We start from the raw sequence: 7,223 nt of genomic DNA, 5'->3' as shown, positions 1-7,223 counted from the left end.
CTACACATAACTTATAGCACTTCACTTCTATACTTACACCCCTACACATAACAAATAGCACTTTACTTCCATACTTATATTCCTACACATAACTTATAGCACTTCACTTCTATACTTACACCCCTACACATAACAAATAGCACTTTACTTCCATACTTATATTCCTACACATAACTTATAGCACTTCACCTCCGTACTTACACATCTACACACTGCGTATATAAAGTTTCGACCATCCTAAAGGCTAAAAACAAATTTCTAAAATTAAATTCCGTATTTTCCAAAAAACCACAAAAGAGAAATTTTCCTTCAGCCCAGTGTTTACCATAGTGTTAAACACCTTATTTATGCCGAAAACGTACCTCTCCCCCATCCAACTTGAAACATAACATAACTTGTGTGTTAACATTACTAGGTTTGCCTTATTAATATATCTGGTTAGCGCTTAATTATTTTCTTGTCATTTTAATAACTGTTTTCTTTTATCTCTTAGCTTCAGATTTCGGCTTGGATAGAATTTTTGGCGGCAGCCCAGTGAAGTAGAGTTTTCTCGGGGCACCCCCCCCCCATACCTGAATACCATATAGGTATAAATATGTAAGTTGTATTGTTTTATCTTCTTTCTTTTTTTTTTCAAAATATTTTTTGCCCATTGCATTGTAACCGGTGGTGCAACTAAAATTGGGGTTCGAATCACTGCGATGGAGACGGAGCGGTTAACAGGAGCGATGTATCTTTCCGAGGAAACGAACAAAACGTTTTTCTAAAACATACCATGTTTTGTCTTTATTAGTGACTATAATTCAAGGTACGTTTATAAATGTATATATATAATATCTATTTACTGTTGCATTTAATTTTTGATATCCATATTTCGGATAATTCCCTACTATATAAAATTTATATTTATCATCGAAATAATGTCAAAATATGTTCGCCTTGTGCACTACAACAGGAGCCAAAAACTATTGCAGTTTAGAAGTAAACAACAACAACAAAAACACACAAATATCGGGTTTCATACTTAAATGCAGAAGAAACAACTTTTGGAGCATAATATATTCTATCCAAAAGACTTGTACAAGTATACTAGTAGCGTCACATACACGTGTCCTCTTCAATCCAACATTCAATCTGATCATTCTAATTAGCCATATAAAGCAGTTTTCTCTAACTAGGGGGCATGTTGGAGGCCGTGAGAAAGTGTCGAAACAAAAACAAACATACCGCACATATCTTTGCTAATAGGTTAGTAAAATAGTTACATTACTGTAAAGTCCCGGCTCCAGATTTTCTTAACCGCGGGTGGCGGCGAGAATTAAGACATCTAAAATTAGATTAATGTAATGGACGGCATTAGATTGGAGGCAACGATACTTCAGGAGTCCGGGCTCCCTACTGCCGCCAGCCTGTTACTGCATATTTACATGCATGTCTGTTTGAATCTGTGGGGAACTTTAATTGATATTACTTAGTTACAATAGAATAATTGATTTTTTTTCTTTTACCGGTATACGTAGTGCAATGTGGGGGTTGGGTGTGGGGTGTGTGAAGTATCACAGACAAGAGGAAAGGTGTTGTTGTCTAAAGAGCTTGAGAACCACTTAAATAATACACACATGGGATTTAAAGATTTCAATAGCTGAACACATGCGGAACTTCGGGACTAGTCCATGAATATAGAAATGAAGTACATCAAAATACCAGGATATATGACTCCTAAATAAGCAGCTGAAAACATAAAAGGATTATTTTTTTTCTTATGGTAATTAAACTCGAAACTATCCCTGATTACTATTACCAAGTACAAGGAATTATTCAAGTCTGCGGTAGAAAATATTGTAATTTAGTTGTATGAACATCAATAGGTAAAAGAATACAGCCCAAAGCAAGGAGAATATCTTCTGGGAGAAAACGTTTCGTAACATTTTACAAGGAATACTTATTGTCGGGAATAATTTTGTCTGTTTTCTGTTCAGCGCAAAGCTACACAATATTGCCTGCGCTGTGCCCAACGACGATATAGGAACTTGATTTTTAGTCGTAAACTCTCAAATTTAACGCTGAGACACTGGAGGGCGCTGGAAATAGTTTGTTCTTAAGTACAAAGTTACACAATGAACTATCTGGGATCTGTCCAACGCGGGGATCAAGCCCCGAATTTTAGTGTTATGATAACTCAAACTTACCGCTGAGCCACCAGAGGGCATGCTAAAGGTTTTGTTTGTTTGTATTTATGCACAAAGCTACACAATGGGCTATCCGTGCTCTGCCCACCACGGGTATCGAAAACAGGTTTCTAGCATTGTAAGTCCGCAAACATACCGCTGTGCCACTGGGGTGGGGGGGCTTGTTAAAGGTATTTTTATAACTTTAATTCTCGGGTGGCTCAGCGGCTCCAGAACTTGTGACACTAGGAATAGGAGATGAGGTCGAGACGACCTAGATAAAACGCAGATATCTCTTTCCGAGTTATTGCCCAATATTATGTTTTCTATTTTGTTTTGCAATTTAAAACCAAACAAGCGGAAAGTGGATGAATCAAATTGTCACTCAAATGTGTGCTAATTTAGAGATGGACATATAAATCTATTAACTGCTACTATTTATAACAGCTTACACAAAATGAAGAAGAAAGATCCACTTTTCGAAAGCGCTCGGTTTATAGCGTTTTTATTAATTTCTATCAAGGCTTCTTGAACCTACGTGTTTTTCTAACATCATGAAGCTTACAGAAAATCATATACTATTAGCACTTTTTATATTGCCCCCCAGTGGCACAGCGGCATGTCTGCTGACTTACAACGTGTGTAATTTTGTGCTTAACTACAAACAAACAAGTTTTTATGTTATCTCCAAACATAGGCATTATGTTAACAACTTATAACAATAAGATCTGGACACCATGCGAGCAATATATTAACAAGGCAGGCGTCAGCTTTAGATGTATATGTATCTTTATACAAAAATACAACTAACTAATGACCACTGATTCTTGTAGCCTCAGGACAAGGTGTACTCTTGAAAATGCAAAGAATATAAGAGGTACGAGCCCATTAAAAGTCGAAGGTTTGATTTGATATTTCGTGCAAAGTTACACAAGAACTGGCTAAATGCGCTAGTTATCCTTAAATTTGAAATGACAGACTAGACTAGAAGGAAGACAGCTAATAACACCCATCACCAACTAATGTACTACACTAATATAATAGTGGGATTTGACTGATGTTATAACCTACCCACGACTTCTAAGGGAGGGTGCAATTTTGGAACAATAGGACGCGAACCATGATTCCTCGGATTTATCACTGGGCCATATCCGGTCCCAACGTCCAGGGAAATCAAGATATAATAAGAATTTCGTTTATGTGTTGAATATTTTGTCTGCAATAAAGAAGTGAACGCTTTTATGAACGTAATTATAGCTATGTTGTAGTTTTTAAATATATATAATTTATTTCAAGGGTACAAAAAGTAAAACATTTCATAATACAACCACTGAAACGAAAGCAGTAAAACTAACAGTGATATCTCTTTGTTTTGTTACACTTACTTATCTGTTTCGTTTTTACGAAGACACATTACTTGCAGTTATCTTCTTTCACTGATAATCATTAGGGACTAATCTCTATTTTTTACCACTTTTGGTAAATCAAGGAGAAACTAATACAGAGTTATTCGATCTTCACAGCAACTAGATATTCGAGGACAGAAGGGCAGCTGTAATAATATTTGGTGGTAGAAAGAAACAAACACACAAACAAAGCTTGCAATATAAATAAAACATTTTAACATTGACGATAAACTGAGGTATGGCTGATTGCCAAATGTAAAGGGCTAGTTCGTAATTTAAGTGGTACAAATAATAAACAAGTTAATGGAATAAGCTGTATTTAAACAAATAAAATTAAAATAATATTTCATTAATGTTGCACACTTGTTAAGTAGCAATGGCAGTAGAAAAACAAAGTAGGCCAATTAAAGAACTGAACTTGCGAATCGTGACTCTCGAAGAAAATAGACCAAGATTGGCAGACCTTTATTCACTAAGTCCTTCCTATAGCTGATCAATCAGGAAAACTGGATCACCAAAATTCGAAAACAACTCTGCTCCATGTGACAGTCTTGGAGCAGAGGTCTCGCACGTGTCGTCATTCAACGCCACCACACGGGATGCCAAACATTCCCTTCTATTAATCATCAGCAATCAACTGTTTTGTTTTGCAATTAAAATTTATATATATTACAAAGAAGCTGTCTATAGTACTATAAATTCTATTTGTTGTTAAAAATTGATTATAAGTGGAAAATGGTTAACATTTTTTTATTTCTAAGCTCTAGGGAAAATCAACGGACACGGCTCCAAATGTTCCTTTGCTGATGTGAGTGTTCTAAGTTCCCCAATGGAGCCTGGGGCAAAGCCTTAATCGCCGACATTTCTGATGCATTTTAGGCGGGAAAAGAGAATACAAAACTCTATTTTAAGTTGCTTTATTATGTTGAGGGCATATAATCCAGTGACAGAATGCTCGTGACCTGTGATAACGTCGAGACGAATGAGACTCCAGTATGTCAGTGCATAATGAAATGATGGTCCTGCACCTTGAAACCAGTGGAAATGAGCTTAAGCATTCACTGTATTCTGTGGTAGGAACAGATAGAAGTAGAGGTTAACCTGTCTACTCATTTAACCACAGAGGGCAGAACATCTTTTACATAGTTAGAGAAACACTCTGATGGAGGAATGTAAAGATTTGTCTGCACCCTCACTGTGGCAATAGGACACTGGAAATAGGAGATGAGGTCGAAACCTCGACCTAGATAAAACGCAGATATCCCATTTTGAGTTTTTGCGCAATATCCTGTTTCCTATTTTGTTTTGCAATTTAAAACCAAACAAGTGGAAAGTGGGTGAATCAACATATTTTCACATGTCACTCAACTGTGTGTTAATTTAGAGATGGACATATAAATCTGTCAACTGCTACTATTTATAGCAGCTTACAGAAAATAAAGAAGAATGAAGAAGAAAGATCTACTTTTCGAAAGCGCTCGGTTTATAGCGTTTTTATTAATTTCTATCAAGACTTCTTGAACCTATGTGTTTTTCTAACATCATGAAGCTTACAGAAAATCATATACGATTAGCATTTTCTTATGTTGCCCCCCAGTGGCACATCATGTAGTTTGGAGAGAAAACAGCTTACAATTCAATAAAAGCAACTGTCCAACATCCCGTATTAGTGTTACATAATAAAGATTGTTCATTGTGCCTTACCTCGTGCCCAGTCTCTTTATTTCAATCTCATGAGCTCAGTTCGTTTCAGAGAAATTCAGAACTACTCTGTGATAAGCATCTTATCAAATCTCTTGTTATTCAGCTGAACTATGTTATCACTCTAAGTAAAATCAGTTTTACCTGGGTACCACAAAATAGATAGGAAGAAGGACATTTTGGTGCCATGACCACAGGATATCTTACTGTGGAGTTTTTCTCATTTCCGCTTACTCCTACTCTTTTAAAAAGCTATTGTTACCTATTATAATCTTCAAAATAAAGTGGTCTCGCTAATCATCGTGAATAAAACAACCAGTTTAAAATAATGCTACACACACACACACACACATACATAAAATATAATAAAGAACGAAAATGTTCGATTCCATTATTGTCAAATACTTCAGTAGTAAAACCTTCACAGCAATAGAATATATCAAACAATACAGTAACAAATTCTATATCTTTGGAATTTTTTATGATATATTCCACACAACATCATGAAAATAATTTGAAAATACATGCTCCAAATCATTGTAAAGGGAAAAAGTCATATGGTTAACGTTTCGGACAAACGAGCTTCATCAACCAAAAGTACACAACGCATAAATAGATCTGGCAAATAAAATTATGTTATTTAGATTTTTTTCTATCACTAATACTTTTAAACAATAACCAAGATCCTTTTCGAATATGCTACGATTTTTCTTATTAGAAGCCCAAGTAACCTAGAATCATGAAATATAACAAGGGAAGATAGCTAATTAACACCAACCACCCAACGCCAACTCTTGACCTACCCTTTACAAACAAACAGTGGGATTGATCATCACATTATAACACCATCACGGCTGAAAGGGAGAACATGTTCTGTGATGGGATTCGAACTCGTTATCCGCAGATTGCGAGTCGAATGCCCTAGCCACCAGGCCATACCAAACCGTCATATAACAGCTAAAACGAAAGGTAAATACATTGGATCTAGTATAAAAGTTAGCCCCCCCCCCCCATAAGGACATACAACGCTAAAATCCAGGGTTTAATTCCCCGCGGTGGAGACACTAGATAGCCTAATGTGGCTTTGCTCCAAAAACAAATAAACAAACAAATACGAAATTCCTTTGCAAATTGAGTGCTATTCACGTTATGGACTTTAGAATGACATATAAAAGCTCTTTCATCATCATTTTCGTATTTTACCCCTAGTAATCTAGTAACGTTTTGATCTGCAATGAAGACTGTAAGAAAATTTGTTAGGCAGAGACACTATTTAATTTGTTTATATTTAAGAATTTTCCCACTTCTTTTAACCTGTTTTGTTTTGCTTACATTAAGTAAGTTAAATATATATGTGTGTATTTAAATATTCAACTCTCATAATTATTGCTGTTTTTATTAATTTGTTGTGTTGAATATACATGGGAGAAAATGTAAACTAGGATACTAGTAAAAATATCCCTCCAACGTTTGTACTTGGAACTATGAACTTGTCTGAGCAGAAAACGTTTTTAGACAGTTATGTCTATGGTCAACTTAGAAGTGAGGTTTATTGCTTCCGAAAAACAAATAAAGAACACTTTAGACATTATGTATATATTTCCATTCTTACAGAAGAGTAAGAAAAACAAATTGGGAATCAGTATCATCACTTTTCCTTTTATGGTGCATAGGCATTAATGGACCAGCCGGGGCAATATCACATGCTACATATTGGCTAGACTATTAAAATTAAAATGAATTTCTAAAAATTCGTTAAATGCATCTGCCCACCGAGCAGTCCGTCCCTGTGCATAGGCAGCGGGACGTATTTGAACTTGTGTGTGTATATTAAGGGGGGGGGGCAGCCGATTGAGGCGCTTTACTTGCTATGCTAATCGTGACCATTGATCATTGCATTCAAGACTGAAACAGGGACTTTTCATAATTAAATTAAGTTATACACCAA

The 7,223-nt window shown here is 35.8% G+C and overlaps 1 long non-coding RNA gene across 1 annotated transcript in view; it reads left to right on the top strand.

Annotated features, from left to right (window-relative positions):
• Nucleotides 1-5,192, top strand: part of LOC111085125 — a 14,539-nt gene extending 9,347 nt beyond the window's left edge. Inside the window, exons 2-3 of the long non-coding RNA XR_002609969.1 lie at nucleotides 494-597; nucleotides 4,336-5,192. This is a non-coding gene — a long non-coding RNA (uncharacterized LOC111085125). The remainder of the gene's footprint in view (nucleotides 1-493; nucleotides 598-4,335) is intronic.
• Nucleotides 5,193-7,223: the final 2,031 nt, after the last annotated feature.

The sequence above is a fragment of the Limulus polyphemus genome, unplaced genomic scaffold (assembly GCF_000517525.1).
Source record: "Limulus polyphemus unplaced genomic scaffold, Limulus_polyphemus-2.1.2 Scaffold245, whole genome shotgun sequence".
In the NCBI taxonomy this organism is placed as follows: domain Eukaryota; kingdom Metazoa; phylum Arthropoda; class Merostomata; order Xiphosura; family Limulidae; genus Limulus; species Limulus polyphemus.
The sequence above is the reverse complement of the archived record's forward strand: the minus strand, read 5'-3'. Positions and strand labels throughout refer to the sequence as shown.